Source organism: Zalophus californianus, chromosome 14, assembly GCF_009762305.2.
Source record: "Zalophus californianus isolate mZalCal1 chromosome 14, mZalCal1.pri.v2, whole genome shotgun sequence".
Lineage (NCBI taxonomy): Eukaryota > Metazoa > Chordata > Mammalia > Carnivora > Otariidae > Zalophus > Zalophus californianus.
This window is the reverse complement of record NC_045608.1, coordinates 37511197-37529174: the sequence shown is the minus strand read 5'-3', so window position 1 is coordinate 37529174 and position 17978 is coordinate 37511197.

Here is a 17978-nt window from a genome sequence, read left to right as displayed (position 1 = left end):
GTCGGGAACCAGGTTGCTGGCATACGGTAGAGGCTCAATAAATGCCTGGTGAGTGAAGGGTGGCTGGCGTGGACAGCAAATAGTTCCTAAAGAGTAGGCTTGAATGGGCACAGGACACAGGAGAGGGAAGGAGTGTGACGGGTGGGGGCAAGGGATAGGGAATTATTGCTCAAGGCAGGCAGTTCAAGGTTCCAGAAATTCTGAGAGGCTGTGTTCATCATCACTGTCATTACCTGCATGGCCTCCCTCAGAGTGTGCTGCTTGGAAAGCAGTTATTACACTGATAGCCAGCAAAGAATTAAATTGTTTAGAGCTTGAGAAGTTTGTTCTCTGACTAACTAAACTTTATGTATCTAGCTGTTCCCTAAACATTATTCTAATACTGCACCATGAACATTACCACCTTGTGCACCATGGGTACCATTAGATTGGCATTAGTGCCCACTAGGGAATATTCTATGATGTGTGCTGATAAACTCCCAAGACAGGTGAAGCTGAGACATGTGTGAGCACCCCATAAAACAAATCCTATTGGACTTTCATTTGGAATGTTTTGGCATTCGCAGTTAAAAATGATAATGTAGTGCCCTTTTGCTCAACACATAAAACTCAATGAGCACTATGAGAACTCCATCTTTTTATCAGCATCTAATATGCTAGAAAAATAGAACTCGCAGAATATATACTGCGTGGCAGTTGAAAGTAAATAGGTTTTACAACTCCAGCTGTGAAATTCCCTTCGGCTGAAATCCTGGAGCAGTCCTGAAAACTTCAAATGTCAGTCTGTCGATGTCATTTAAGAAAGAGTTTTTGAGATTTACACTGATTTGGAGACCTGATAGTCACCAGATATTGTGTAAGAGTAATGACAGTCCCTTAAAGCAGAGGAAGTCAAACTCGAGGCACTGCATATTTTTTGCTGTTGAGCATATAATTTTAAGTTGTATAATACCTATGTGAAGATATAAACAAATGCCACGTACCTTCAGAACGCGAGAAGACAAGCTGTTGTCCTGTCTTTGCAGTTAGAGATGGTTGCCATGCATGGCATTTCCTCGGAGAAGGCCCTAGAAGGCAGGCCTGGAAAGACTGGGCAAATGCCCTCACCTGTCTGCAGCCCCAGCACAACCCTCTCTGAAGGCAAACACAACAATAACAATGACAAAAGCATTCATTAGTTCTTTTTTAGCCCATCACATTTCCTGTTCCAGCTTATATAAAAAAAAAAATAATTAGATACTGATTGAAGTTACTAAGGAATTTGGAAAAACTGAATAATAGCATAATGTATAAAATGGAGGGAGAAATCACTAGGAGCTGTTTATACTATTTCCCAGCTAAAGTTTGGACATGAAAGAAACTTCCTTGGTTTGGGTGGCAGTTGAGAAGGGCAGTATGACCATTGCCAGGTGCTCACAGCCACAGGCCTTCCCTCCAGCGTCCCGGAGAGACTGGGCCAGGCGGCTGGGTTTGCAATCCTTGCCTACACTTCATCTGCATGATCCTGTTCTCTGATATCTCCAAAGTGGCTATAAATTTCCTGAGAGCAAGATTTATTCTTGAAATACCAGAACTGTAGTTAGAAAAAAGATTTGGGATATATTAAGTCATAACATGGTAGTTTGGTTTGGCCAGGATCTTGTCTCCCTATTAACAAATCATTTCTGAAATACAAGCTAGCATGAAAATGTGCAATGCTTTGTAAATGTGGTGTACTAAAATCTGGGTAACTGGATCTCTTGGCTGCCTGCAAAGCCCAGAAACTTCCCTCTGAGCCATCCCATGCCTCATCAATCCATGTATTACGGAGAAGCCAGAGTCCTTGAGACAGCTAGCATTTTAAAGCTCTAACAGGAAGAGGGCTAGTCACCAAAACCCCGTCTCCCATGAGGAGGCAAGTGAGACTGAGGATGGAAAGGAATCAACAGAGAGAATAAAAAGGAAGAGAACAGACATTTATTGAGCACGTACTGTGTGCCAGGGGCTTTATATACTTTGTCTTCTTTATCTCTCATAAGAACCCTACATGCTGGATTTCGTTATTCTCAATGTATAGACTGGGGCACTTCAAGTAGAGAAAGTTGAATGACTTGCCCAAAGTGACTCACATAGCTAGGTGAGCACCTAAGTGAGGAATCACCTCTTATTAACTATTCACGAGGGTAGCCCATCTGGACATCTCTTGTCCACAGCGAAGAGAAATATCTGCATATTTGGGGTTAGTGAGGACCTCCTCGGTACCAGGTATTGTGTTAGTCATCAGAATTTAAACAACACATAAGGCTCAGGCTCTGGAGAGGCCAGGAGATTTCAACAACCCTTCACTACAGCTGGAAACCTCTGGATGAGCCTCAGCCTTCTTCCTATAACTATAACCAGGTCCAGAGGCATCCCAAATCATAGAAAGACAGCTGCTGTGCAGTGAGTACTTAATTTGTGCCTATTGTTAGTTCTTTAGAGAATCCAAAAAAACAAGAAGTTGAAAGAACAGATATATCCAAAGATTGAACCACAGGACCATTTGGAATTTGCTGCAGTATGGCAAAAATACTTTGGTAACTTGCCCCATGCCCGAACAGGCAGCATATGAACATTCTTGAGTTGATCTACACCACCAGGACCTAACTTCTTGCCCAGAGCACAAGCTTGGGAAAGCCAGAGCCCCCAAAAAATGGCATCATAAAAAGCTTTTTATGTACATACTACGGAGAAAAGTAAACAGCTTCTGAGGTTCCTGTAAATACGGTCCAATCTCTGTTTTGAACAGCAAATTTGGTTGATAAACCAAATACTCAGCACATTTCTCGATGGTTTCTGGGGTTTTCTGCTGGCTAACTTTCAAGCTCGGATTTCAAAAGGAAAAATAATTTTACCTTTTCCACTTTGTTTATTCAACCAGGCTAGGCAAAGGGATTAGTAGGCAACTTGACATTTACATTTTAACTGTCCATTATGCTAACAATTCCCCCATTGTTTTCCAGAATAATGGCAATTGCTTAGTTTCTAATCAATGTTTTTCCTCTAGGACTCTGTTCTCTTCTGATTTGCTGAGAAGTGACATTGGTTCCTCTCAAGAAGATTCTGTTACCTCAGAGTCACCACAGGTAAACTAAATTGTTCTCTTATGAGGCCTTCAAAAATGTGTTGATGATGTTGCAACGGTTTCCTCTGATCAGAAGATTGGAGAGATGGCAGTTGAGAAAGTGAAGTAAGAGATGGAAGCATGAACCAGAACGGGTGTGCCTGTGTGAGGGGTAGCCTTGCTGACACTGGGCCTCTGCATGTGTGCACACTCCCTCAGTTAGCTGAGGGGTGTTGTTACCAGAAGACCTCACTCCTTAGCCTGGTTGGTTAACTGAGATGGCACCAACCCCCTCCCCCATAAAATGGCCACCAAGAGGATCAGCAACAAGCAGTGTCATATTTTTCTGTAGACAATGAGAAGATGTCAGCAAGCAGAAGTCCACCTCAGTACACAGCATTCCTGAGGGGCCCGAGCCCCCTCTCTCCCTGCCAGGCACAGGCGCTTCCTGGCCGGCCTCGCCTGTGGCAGCTGCTTACCCACCTGACAACTGAGGGCTTAGCCAGTTGCCACTTGTTTCCTGTTTCCACTACATCCAGAGGTAACAGGGACAGCAATTCCCGAGGGCTCAGTGCCCATGCAGAAACACCAAAAAGAGAACAAGAGCCACAATTTGTAGGACAGCTAAGGCCTCCCTGGAACTCGGGCACTCTGTCGATACCTCCTAAATGGCACTGGGTTATGGTTATTTGAGTCACTTTTTGAGTTCGTAGATTCTTGTCTTACCCCACCCCACCTGTCAAATTTTAAGCAATTTGTGGGTATGGCGCCATTCATGTAACTTTTCCTTATGCCTGTACCGGGCTAGTGATACAGAGGAATGAGGAAGGAGAAATAGTCTTTGTCCCAGAGAATATTCTAGGGGATGAAGTCAACACTGTAAGCGAGTAAATAATACAACACCACGGCACTGGGGTGAGCCTGAAGTGGTTAGAATCAGAGGGGACACGGGGAATACTTGTGCCTTGGACGTCACAGGGGTTTGAGCCGTGACGGCTGTGGAGCCCTGGCTGTCCTGGGGTGGGAGGTAGGCTAGCTGTGCTGGGAGGGCCTGAGTCAGCACCCTAGCCCTGTGTGACCTTGCCTGGCCCCAACATCTCACCTGTGCTCTCTTCCAAAATGGAAGCATCAGACACCCTGATCTTCTAATCCCTTCCAGCTAAAAATGTTACATTTTCATCAAATATTTTGTCTGTCCGGTATGTACGAATAATGTTGACACTTGTGTGGGCATAGTCTGAAAGTGTCACAATGTTACACAGAGGCCCTTTCCTTGTTTTGCTTAATGACAGTGATGGTTGCTAAGATCTTGACATAAGAGAGGAACTACACCAAGCAATTTACTCCCATGAAATACTTTCAATGTGCCGCTGATCCTATGGGAAAGGCGCAATGACTATCATCTTCGATTTGCAAATGAAGATGCAGAGACCCAGAGAGGTCAACTCAAGTGCCCAAGGTCATGCAGCCAGTGTGTGGCAGAGCTGGGTTGGAGATGGGGACAGTCAGACCCCAGAACCTCTGTCCTCGACCATTACTTCCTATGACTTCCCCGAGTTCCCCATAAGCAGCCACAGAGAGATGCTAGCTCCTTATACTATAAGAAGTTTCACTGTGAGGGAGAGTGGAGGAGAAAGCAGGAAAGACTTAGAGAAGAGGGTGCTTAAAAACACTCCGTAGGTGGGGCGTCTGGGTGGTTCAGTGGGTTAAGCGTCTGCCTTCAGCTCAGGTCATGATCCCAGCGTCCTGGGATCCAGCCCCACATCGGGCTCCCTGCTCAGCGGGGAGTCGGCTTCTCCCTCTCCCTTTGCCCGTCCCCCTGTTCCTACTCTCTCTTTCACTCACTCTGTCTCTCAAATAAATAAATAAAATCTTTAAAAAACAAAACAAAACAAAATACTCCATAGGAACTGAAATAAGAAACTAAAGAAAAGGTAGAATCAGAGAGACGTGTGCTGAAGGACATGGGGTGTGGTTACTGGGAGTGAATTCAAGGAATATCCCTAGAGCTGGAAAGTGGCTTCTTGGCTTCGACTTTCAATGTGGAACAGCCCACTTGGTGGCAAGGAGACCAGAGATTCAGGAGTAGTGTAAAATCTTCACCCAGCTCTTGCTAATGTTATTTATTAGCCCAACAAAAGCATTCATTGTCCCTGACAAGGCTAACCAAGTCTGATGAATGCAAGGCGTCACTGGGCATTCTGAAGGGATGCAAACTACCTGGATAAAATGTTTTGCCGCAATTCGACTTACATCTAATAAATGTCCGTTGAGAATCTAATATATGTTGGGTATTGTGATGTGATTCCATACATGCCATTTTATCCCCAAGTTCAATGTAAAATGAGGTGTCACTATGACTAGAATGTGGCATGACTCATTCTCTCTCTTAATGGGAATTAGAATCACTGCTGTTTATCCAGCATCTCTTTCGCAGGAACTTTAGATATATTATGTCATTTATTCCCCAGGATAACCCTACGAGGCCTGAATAATCAATCTTATTCCGTAGATGAGGAAACAGATATCAAATAAACTCACTTCTTCCCCAAGGCCTTAAACCCAGTGAAGTGGAAAAGAGAGGGACTTTAAAACAAACAAGGGAACAAGAACAGAATTAAATATCTACTGAGATGAGACTGTTTTATAAAACAAAAATTGGTGAAAAGATACAGAATCTCGCCAAATTGTCTTTTCCTTACACGGCAGAGAAAGGGGGTTCAGCATAGCCCAGAAATAGACCCACACCATGGTAGTCAACTGACGTTTGATAAAAAGCAAAGGCAATTCAATGGAGAAAAAATACTCTTTTCAAGAAATGGTGCTGGAACAACTGGACATCCACATGCAAAAAAATGAATCTGGGGCACAGAGTTTTATACTTTTTACAAAACTTAATTCAAACTGGATCATGGGCCTACATGTAAAACACAAAACTATAAAAGTTGTAAAGGATTGAGCTGGTGATAACTTTTTAAGATACGACACCAGAAGCAGAATTCATGAAAAAAAGAACTGTTAGGCTCAACTTCATTGAAATTAAGAATGGCTCTGTTAAAGACACATTAAGAGAATGAGAAGGCAAACTATATGTATCCAAAATATGCAAAGAACTCTTAAAACACACAAGAGAAGGCAAACAACTAAATTAAAAAATGGGCAAAGACCCGACCAGACACCTCACCAAAGAAGAGTCATGGATGGTGAGCAAGCATATAAAAAGATGCTCCACATCATAAGTCATTAGGCAATTGCAAGTTAAAACAACAATGAGATAGCACTAAACACCAGTTAGAATGGTGAATATCTAGAACACTGGCCACACACCATGCTGGTGAGGATGTAGACCAACAGGGACTTTCATTCATTGCTTGTAGGAATGAGAAAGGGTACTGCCACTTTGGATGATAGTTTGGCAGTTTCTTACAAAGCAGACCATAGTCTTATCATATGATCCAGCAATTGTGCTCATAGGTATCTACCCAGTTGAATGAATTGAATAGAAAGCTATGTCATACAAAAACCTGCCCACAAATGTTTTAAGAAGCTTTATTCATAATTACCAAACACAGAGAAAACCGGGATGTCTTTCCACAGGCGAATGGATATACACACTGTGATAATAATGGAATAGTATTCAGCAATGAAAGAAATGAGACATCAGGCTATGAAGGGACACAGAAAGCTTAAATGTATATGGCCAGGCGAAACCAGTAGGAAAAGGCTACACACAGTATGATTCCCACTATAGGACATTCTGGAAGAGACAAAACTATAGAGACAGTAAAAAAGATCCGTGGTTGCCAGAAGTGCAAGGGGAGGGAGGAGTAGATGAAATAGGTGGCATTTTTAGGGCAGTGAAACTCTTCCTTATGATACTGTAATGAGGGATACGTGTCCTTACACATTTGTCCAAACCCATAGGATATACAACACAGTGATCCCTAAATGTAAACTACGGACTTCAGTTAATAATAACACATCAACAGTAGTTCATCAGTTCTAACAAGTATACCACACAAATGGGAGATGTTAATAATAGGGGGAAACTGTGTGGGAGGAAAGGGGGTATTTGCAAACTGTACTTTCTGTGCGATTTTTCTGTAAACCTAAAAATGCTCTAAAAGATAAATTCTTTTTTTTTTTTTTTACGTAGACTCCATGCTGGGGCTGAACTCATGACCCTGAGATCAGGACTTGAGCTGAGATCAAGAATCGGACGCTGAACTGACCAAGCCACCCAGGTACCCCTAAAAAATAAATTCTATTATTTATTTTACACTATTCTATTTTTTTTAAATCTGGTGATGTGAGAAGAGCTGCCCACGCCCACCCCCGGGAAATATAAGCATTCAACAAGTCCTGGTGGGTGTTCCCAGATAAAGCATAAAAGACATCTCACAACTATTGGGATTACTATCTTACTATTTGATTAGACAATCCTACAAATACTACATCTCCTATTTGGGGTATCATTGACTGATTGTAATGGATCCTTTGGTCATAGAGACCAGCACACCTATATAGTTCACATAAGTGGAAAGACAATGGGACATGGATCTCTTTTGCTGTAAGATGTGGTCCCACAGATACACCACTGTCCCTGGATGGAGCACCAGAGGAGCTACTCTAGAATAACTAGGGGAGGAAGAAGTATGGAGGCTGTCAGGATGGGTCCAGGACATGGGGGCCACCCTGTGAATGGGAGTGGGTTTTCTCCTAGAGCAGCACATACACTTTTGGATGGAGAGCTCTAGGAAGGATGTCCTTTGACCATGACTGCTAGAGTGGTAAGGTCAGGAATTGGAGACCTCTTCTTCATGATGGGTCTTCGAGTGCCTTCCTGAGAGACTCAGGTGAAGTACAAATTGACAAGGAGTTTAATCTTTCTTTTATCATATTGCAATTCTCTTCTGAAATGGTCTCAATACTTCAGTAAAGAAGAAGTCTTACCTGCACAATCTGATCAAGAATTTTGAGAAGAGCAAAGAAACTAGACCTAAGGAGAGGCACTTAAGCTCTGCAGCCTGGAATGACATGAGCAGCTTACAAAAAGTCCTGATGCCAGATGTTCATCCCCAGAATTGAATTGATCTGGGATGGGACTGGGATCAGGATGTTTTGAAAGCCTCCGGGTGGTTCCAACGTGCAGCCAAGTTTAATAACCATGAGGCAGGAAGCACAGGAGGCTTGTTTGACCCCCTCTCTTCTGAAGCACCTGCAGGGAGGGACATCTCTCCATTCAGTGGGCCATGACTCAGCAGAGTCCAGCACATTGTCCATGACCAGAGGAAGATGGTCCCCCCCTGGCTGATGGATGGGACCCCCTTGTGCTAAGGTTGGCACTCCCAAAGGGCAAACCCAAGGGAACCAGTAAGACCACATTTCTACAGACTTTTTAAAAGGGCTAAAGGAAGCCCTCCTTCTGCGTGTGGTAAATGGCAAGACCCAGCCTGACGCCCAGGTCTGTGTGATTTGAAAGCCCATGTTTCTTTTCAAAGCCCAAGGGAAGCAGAGATTGGTCACTTCTAGCCTTATCTGACCATTTTGCTGCAGCCTGAGAGGACATGAGAGGACATGACAGAGAACCCAGAAACTTACAGAACTTATTTTCAGACATCTGGCAGGGTTTTCCATTCTGTAGATTGTATTCATTTTAGAAGTCACAGGGATGATCATGCGGTTATTTGCTATGTAAGTGCAGTGAGACTTGTAATCAGGAATGCTTAAGAGAGAAGGACAGTCCTGTGAGCTGACAGGGAGCCACAAGAAGCCTAAAAACTCACACCAGTTTAAGATTTTTTTTTTATCAGAGATAGAGAACTAAATTCAGCTATTTTATTTTATTTTTTAAAAGATTTTATTTGAGAGTGAGTGAGAGAGAGAGAGAGAGCATGAGCTGGGGGGGCAGTGGGAGAGGGTGAAACAAGCAGTCTCCCTGCTGAGCAGGGAACCCTACTCAGGCCTTGATCCCAGGACCCTGGGGTCATGACCTGAGCTGAAGGCAGATGTTTAACCGACTGAGCTACCCAGGCCCCCCAAATTCAGCTATTCTAATGGCACCCTGTGCAGTAATGCTCACCAAAAAGTAGAGAATAAAAAGTGAGGAGGAAAATCTGTAACTCAGGGTTTCCTTTTGTCAGAATCGAAGCATAGCCCAGTTTCTGCATGGAGCTCCGTGACACTGTGGCGCCCTCGACCTCCCACACTGCAGGGGAACAGGGATACGCTCTGCACCATCCTTCTCAATAAAGTCCTGGGGCTGTCTGTCCACCTGCACTGGATTAGGATTCATCACCCTTGCCTCAGGAGGCAAAAGCAGATGTCATATCTGATAGGGACTGAGGCAGAATATTCACCATCAGGGCATGTGGAACACTAAGAACATTGCAGTTCCCTTCTGAAATGGTCCAGGTCCTTCAGCAAAGAAAAACAGTCTCTCTTCACAGTCTGACAGACAGTACTGAGCAGACCAAGGGGACTAGATTGAGGTAACGGTGCCCAGCCATGGCTGCCCATCATAACGATCTGAGAAGATTTAAAAAATGTGGATGCCTGAATGTCCCCCACAGGGCCTCAGTCATCTGCCTTGTGTAACTGTGAAGTGCCAGACCGAAGTCAGTGCAAGTTGGACAGCAGTTGGGGAGTCACAGTGACTGTCAAACATTTCAGGGCAACATTTCATGGCAATCTGCCAGTCTGAGAGATGGGTAAAAGAAGCAGGCTCTGAGTGAAGTGTTCTGCCCAGATCCTTCTATCAATGCCTACCGATATCATGAGCATTGTTAACTGTGTTGTTTAAGAAAGTGACAGAAAAGAGCAGCATTTGGAAGAACAATTTTCTTCTACTGAGCAAAGAGTAAGTGGAAACTGCCTAAAAGAAGATGTGATGTAGCTAGATGTAGTTCTAAGAAGCAAACGTTTGTTGAGTACTTGCTATGCAATCAAGCGCTGGGGAAGAAACATGGAAGGGACACTGTGTCTGACTAAAGGGGCTCACAACTTATAAGAGGTGACAGACATTAAAAGATACAATGTCCACTTAATGTTTATTGGTACTCCAGGCTGATATGGAAGACATGGAAGCACAGAGTCCAGGCCTGGGGTTTGGGGATGCTTCTAGAAGAAGGAGATGCCTGAACTAGGTCATGGAGTTAGGAGCCAGCCAAGTGGAGAGCATGGGAAGGATGCTCTGGGCAGTGGGACGGCGTGAACAAAGGAAGATATGAAGTTGGGAAAGAGCTGGTGGGTGAATGCAGGAGTCCTGAGGGGTTGGCCAGATCTGTTGTGCACCTGTCACTGCTGGATCATCACTTGTGTGGAAAATCATGTCCAGACAGCATTAGAACCAAGGCCAGTAGCCAAGCACCCCTTCTCCTCACGTCCCCCCCACGTCTCCCTCTATCTTTCATAGAGTGACCCCTTGGGGTGTGCCCTCCCCTTTCCCTCTCCTCCATATTGTCCCCATGGGGCATTGCTGCCCCACCCATGGAGCACACCCTCATCAGTGCTTTGGGGTTAAGCACATTGTCACCGAGTCTATCTTGAGTGGGACTTTTACAGCTTTCTCTCTATCTTTTGTACTATGGAGTAGAAAGGGCAGGATTTGGTCCAGATAGTCCTGGGTTCGAGTTTCTCCTGCACCATGTGTTAGCTGGACCACAGCCTCGCTGGACACCCTGACTATTCCCAGACTGTGTGAGTATGGTCCTGAGCAGAGGGCTTGCTCAAGGCTAGGGGGGGTGGGCGGTGCAGGGGGATGGACTCAGTAACTCTGAGCACCCCATGCTTGCCTTTCATTGCCTCCTCTTTGTTTCTCTTCAAGCCAGAGCCCATTCTAACACATCCCAGTCATTGCACAAATAAAGTCTTTGGGGTCTCCTCCTCCCCCGAGCAGAAAAGACAAGGAACACAAAGCTAGACAAACTGGGGTCAGCTGCAAACACCTGCTATCGCAACTCACATTGCCACCTCCACACAAAAGGCTGGAGATGCTGGGGATTAACAATAAATGGCCCTGTGGCTGCTGGAAGTTAGTGTATAAATACCCCGGCTTCCTCACCCCTCAGATGTCATTCCTTCTTTTGAGAGATTCTGGTAGCCTCCTTAAACACGAGGCTCACGTCTATGAACTTGCTTGATAATGAAACTTTATTCACTTCTTCTCATGAATCTCATAGCAATTGATTCTTGTTGAACTTACTCTACTCTTGGTTTTTCTACATCACCTATTCTTTTTTCTTCTTTAAGATTTTATTTATTTATTTGAGAGAGAATGTGTGCAAGTGAGAGAGAGCTGGGAGGAGTGAGAGAGAGAATCTCAGGTGTACTCCCCACTGAACGGAGAGCCCCATGCGGGGCTCGATCTCAGGACCCTGAGATCATGACCTGAGCTGCAATCAAGAGTCAGACACTTAACCGTCTGAGCCACCCAGGCGCCCCATATCACTTAAAAGATTTTTACCACTTTTATGTCAAAAGATCTAGTGACTTTTGGGTAATTATTTGGGTCTAAATGATTTCTTTTACAGGAAAAATGATAGCATATTCAATATAGTGAATGAAAATAGCCTTAATACTGTTCCACTTGGTAAGTCATAGGGCCATCATCATGATCTATGTGATTTCCATGTAGGTAAATAATCACAAGAAAACAGGAGCATAGCTAGAAGCAATGTATTTTAAGTGCTTATCCTCAAGCCATTTTTCATAAGGAATGTTCAATTAGATTTCCAAAGGAAATGAGAAAATAGGGTTCTTACTATTCAAAACAAAAGGCTTTGTACAATGGCTTACTTCTTAATATTTTTCAAGACACTTTATGTCTATCTTTTTAATCAGTGAATATGCAAATTCCCCAAAAGGAAAGAACATAGCACAAAAAGATCTGTATGGATGTCTGTTTCAATCAGATTTCATGATTTCCCAGGAGGCACTGATTTCGTGGCAGGCTTCCCATCCTTCCACACATTTCTCTTCTGCACAGCTGACGCTGCTGCTCCGTGTTCCTGAGCTTCCAGCAGAACTAACTTCTTGAATAAATCCTTTCTTCTTTCCTTGTCCCATACGTCAGCCCCACTCTCCTCTCACCCTCTCATACTCTCAGCCCTACTCTCGAGTTCCCATCAGAAGCAATTAGTCTCTCCATAAACACTGAACACAGCTCAGGCGGCTCTGGGGCTCCATTCCTCAGACTTTTGATATAACCATTGTCTTAGTTTTGGTCCCTCCAAGAGCTGACCCTAAGACCACCCTCAGTGCAAGCAGCTCATCTGGGAGGTGATCCCAGGAAAAACAGCAGCAGAGGAACGGAGAAGTAAGACAGAAAAGGAGAAGAAGCGAATAAAGGTTCATTATCAAGCAAGTTCACAGTCACACGTGAGCCTCGTGTTTAAGGAGGCTACCAGAATCTCTCAAAAGAAGGAATGACATCTGAGGGGTGAGGAAGCCGGGGTATTTATACACTAACTTCCAGCAGCCACAGGGCCATTTATTGTTAATCCCCAGCATCTCCAGCCTTTTGTGTGGAGGTGGCGACCTGGGTTCTGATAGCAGGTGCTTGCAGCTGAAGTCCAGCAAGTGCACACTAAAATTGTAGGGACAGGGACAAATGGGCAGGGCATGGCAGGGTCTGCTACAGCTATTGCAGGGCTGACTTGCCAGAGTGGGTTTCTCCAAATGCTTTGCTCACACACATATTTGCTCGTGATGGCAAATAAGTTTCATTTAGAGCGACAACTCCAATCCATTATTAGTGGCTTTGTTGAGGAAGATTCTGGGGTTCTGTTAAAGGACGGTGGGAGAGAGAACCTGTGGTTGTCCACAGATCTTTGCCAGGAAAAAGTTGGAGAAAGACTGGTAATATCTTGCCTAATGTTTGTGGTCTTGAATCCTGCAATTATTCCTGAAAGTGAGAGGCAGAACGAGTCCCCTGAGCACCCACAGGAAAATGAAAATGCCAAGGGGGATGTAGATGGGTGATCAGGACTGTGTTGAAAGAACCCCCTCACAAGGACCCTGCTGTCCTTCAGAGAGGTCAGGGACGACCATACCCCATAGCTTCATCTTAGTGCGCATCTTACTTTCATCAAGTTCCCAATGTCATCTAGGCTTTAGATGCCTTGTCTGGGCAGAAGTGTGAAAATGTTCCCCAGGGGAAGGAAAGCAAGTGAATTAACTAACCTGTGTAGTGGCAAGTTTTAGATGAAGATTGAATATTTTGTGTGACTTTTCTAAAGTTTAAACACAGGGTTTTTCCTAGATTGAGAGGCACTTCGTGAGTACCTGTTGTAGGCCAGCCATTATTATATGCTCCCGGGAAATAAAAAGGTTAATAAGGCATAGTGCAGGCCCTCAAAAAAAATCCCATCTTCTGGGGGGAAGGGGCCATATACACCTTATCAAGATATCCAGGCTCTGGATTGTCATCCTGAGCCTGACACTCACTGGCAGAGTAACTTGGAGACATTTATTTAACCTCTTTGTGCCTCGGTTTCTTCCCTGCTACCTACTTCACGGGGCTGTTTGGGAAATTATATCTGGTAATACCTGCAAAACTGAAATAATCAACATTCAGTACATGTTCGCTCTGCCTTTCCTACGAGAGCACAGATTAGAAGCATTGCATTTCCTATCTGGAGAATCCGGAAGACTCAAGAGAGAAGCTGATGCTTTAACTGTGCAATGGAGGATGAGTTGGACTTCCCAAGTGGAATGGGAGGAGGGCTCCTCCGGGCCAGAAGAAAGCCACATGCAACAGGATGGAACGGAGGAAGGAGGCGGGGCGTTGTTGAGGGAGCAGCCACCTGAGGGGGACAAGTGAATGTCACACTTAACTTTTCCTGCCAGGCAACGAACATGGTCAAAGCCACATTTTACAAATATGACTCTGGCAAAGAATCTATGAGTATATATGAATTGCTATAAAGTTTCCTCATCCTTTTCTCTCTAGGTTTACCAAATAGGTGCTGAATCTAAAATCAAAACATACCCCCTTGAATTTGCTAAGCAATTTAGCCCAGTTGGAATCCCTTCGGCAGCGAGGCTGGCATCGATCCTGTAACGTATCAGGCATGCTGGGCGCTGCTCTAGACCCAGCTCTTAGGCAAGCCAGTTGCAGCACGGAGCTCTCGCAGAGCCAGATGGGGCAAACGCCATGTGCCAAGACCTCAGGGGTTTTTGTCTGTGAACATGTGCAGAAAACTCAGCGGCTTCCACTAAGGCAGCTCTGGAAGTGCAGCTAAACCAAACTCTTTGAGTCTGATGAACAAATTATTATTTGGACCAACTTTGGTTACTTCGAGCCCAGGGAAACAGAGCTTTTGTTAAAAATGTATCTTTGGCTTTGTTTATGGGATGCAGCTTGCGGGGTGCATCTGAAGGACAAGGGGTGGAAAAGGGAGCAGGAGTTTATAAAATCTCTCAATCCCACAAGAGTATTTATCTGCTGTCCTAATCCAAACTGAGCAATTAATAACAGAATTATATACTGTTCTGTTCAAGCTCAAAGGACCTAATTCCGTCCTTGCCTCGTCATATGAGGGAACGGACCCCTGCAGGAAGGTGTCTCAGCCCCAACCTCCCAGCAAGTTACTGGCAGATCCAGGACTAGAGTCCAAGTTGGTAAATATGGGGGAAGAAGTTACTCTTTAAATCGATTAAACAACATTAAATTGATTAAACAACAAGTCAGGTAACATCCTGACTTCATGATTGTTCTTGCAAAGGTATAGACCTGCACTGGCCAATAAAAATATAATAGAAAATCTTATGATTTTATGTTTTCTAGTAGCCACACTGAAGGAAGTGAAAAGAACAGGGGAAATTAATTTTAATAATGCATTCTACATTTTCTTTAACCCAATATATCTAAGATGTGATTTAAATATGTAATCAAACTAAAAATTATTAATCAGATATTTTTTACACACTTATACACTAGGCCCCCCTAGTCTTTGAAGTCCAGGAGGTATTTTGCACTTCCGGTACGTTTCAGTTTGGATGAGCCACATTTCAAGCGTCCCACAGCCACCTGTAGCTGGTGGCTGCCCCATGGCACAATACAGCGTTACTGCTTCCCCGTGAAGGATTTATGGATATTCATTCATTCATTCATTCATTCATTCATTCAGATTCATTCAATGAATATACAGAGGGCTCCTATTTTGTGCTTATCTCTGGATATGAAACAGACACACATTGTTCTTGCCTTCAGGGTTCTGAGAGTCTGGTGCAGGAGACCAGCAATAAGTTGGCAAATATACACACCAAGTTACATACAAATGTACATGTATGTGTATGCGCATAGACAATGTTAGTTCATTAGTTTGGGATTGAGGGAGGCCCTAGGAAAGAAAGCAGTAGGGTGCCATTAGACATCACGTTGCTCCTTTAGGTCGTGAAGTCACGGATGACTTCTCTGAGGCTGTAACAGCTAAGCCCAAACCTGAAAGAGAAGAAGCCGGTTATTTGAAGAATCAGCCAGGGGAAAGCATTCCAGCCTGAGCAAAGGACCTTAGGGGGAAGAACCAGAAAAAGGCCAGTCGAGTGAGGGGGAAGCCCTGGTGGTTTTTCCTCGGCTTATTTACATGTTACAGAGAATGATCATATTTCACGCATTGTTTATTTCTCTGCTGAAAATAGCAAACAGTCATGACTTGATGGCAGCATCAGGCCTGATTAGGAGGAGCAGAACAATGGCACAAGGCCATGGGAAATTCCAAAGCGTAGTGGAGAGCCCAGCCCATCCCAAGGCCAAAACTATCCCTAAGAGCATGAAGGGTCTAAGCATAAACAAGATGGGCATCAATCAGATGTACTATGTTGGGGCGTGGCTCTCCTCTCCCTACGAGAATCCTTACCATTCAGCGCTAGGTTAAAGCACCAGGGGAGTGGTGATTTCAGGTTGCCTGGGAAAGCACTCCTCCAGAAATTTGCTTTTACCAGTGTGGAATGGTCTGCTTCCAGGATCAGAAAAGGCTGTTGGCAAACTTTTAGGGCAGTCATTTACCATAGGGAACAACCTCGATGAAATCATTTCAGAGAAATGAGTTGCCTTAACCTCTAGAGAAAAGGATCTCACGTTTTCCTTGATTAATGGCTTCTAGTAGTTTAAACCTTTTCCGGGAAACCTCCCTTAATGTCTGATCACACCCTCGCGTTTGAGTTTAGGAGCACCACCGAGTGCTTGGAGGCAGAGTAGTTTCTTTAAAGGGACTCAGAAATGGACAAACAGGACTACGATGTAAGCCTGCCCTGCTTGTCCTCGGGGAAGCACAGCGCAAATGCCTATGAAAGCAACTCTCACTTGCTCTGGATAAATGTTTATGTTCTCTTTCTCTTTTTTGCTCCTTCTTATGACTCTCTGTGGAGCGGTCTAATTGTCTTTATGTTCTCCATAACTTCTTCAGCTTCAGCTGTGGAGAGCAGAGCAAGTTGCTAGGAATTCCCATCAACAGAGACATGTCATTGGAAGATGACTAAGTTAATTTCCCATTACATGGCACGAAAGTGTCATGCCTCCAAAATATTGTCATCTGTAAACCCCAGGCACTGAAATGCCACTTAGGAGGAAAGATACATTAGGCCCATTACAGGCATAGGACTTAAGTTTGATTCAGGCAGTCAGATTCCCCAGCAGGACCCTAGAAAGTGGGGCTAGTTGGCTCAAGGACAGGTAAGTTCTGATAGAGGAAGACGGGGTAGAAGGGTTAAGAAAGAAAGGGCAATGCAAAGGTTCAAGGTCTCCAGCAGAGCAGAGGACAAGCCTGTGAAGACATTTAAGTGGGGCATTTGAGAACCATGGAGACTGTGAAAACCTAAGGGAAGTTGCCAAAAAGGGAGACAGGATTCAGGAACTTTTCAGAGAGTTAAAACAAACTTCATCCATTTCACAGTTTTTCCCAAGGCCAGCCTGCAAGAAGTGCAAACCTCTTACGATGTCTGCGATGCAGCCTTTTTGTGTCAATGCATTGCTCATCCACCACTCAATGTGTATTTATGAGCGCCCACTGTGTGCAAGGCACAGTCCAGTGCTGGGGACATCATCACGTCTTGATGACCTACAGTTTGGAATATATCTGGTTAAATTAGACCATTTTTCAGCATGTCTTATCCTTTACCATTTTGATTTCCCATTTGCCCAACAAATGGGCTAATGTTATATGATCCTATCCTGATATCTCACCTCTTCTTCTTCTTTTTTTTTGAGGATTGAAGTGAAAAAGCTTGGGCTTATCCACCATCTGTTATCAACTTCTTCTTCCAGCCTAAATGAAGGAGAATTGACCTCTTATTCCTTCTCTTGCTGCTTATCAGACTGATGATCAGAGGAGAGGCAGGCACTAACATTCATTGAGCATCTACTACTGTGCCAAGCATTTTACTTTCTATGATCTCATTTGTACCTTCTAACAACTCTATTAATTTTATTTTATAGGTAAGGAAACTCAAATTTCAGAGAGCTTAAGTAACTTGCCTGAGCCTGGGCAGCTGATAAGGGACAGAGTCAAAATTGGACCCAGATCTGTCTAACCCATCAAGTCAAACTCTTTCCAATGTGTAAGAGTTTTCTGCTAATTTTATTTTTTAATGTTTATATGTTTTATAATGTTATAATGTTTAATGTTTTATAATGTTATTATAAAACATTATAAAAACGTGGGGCTTGAACTCATGACCCTGAGATCAAGACCTGAACTGAGATCAAGAGTTGGACACTTAACTGACTAGGTGCCCCAGGCGCCCCTCTGCTAATTTGAAGACATGGTGGTTAAGTACACAAACTGGGGGTCCAGCCAGCATGGGTTTGAGTCCCCACCTTGCCATTTACTAGGTGTGTGAACTTGTGCAAGTCACTTCATCCTTCTGTGTCTTGGTGGCATTATCTATAAAATAG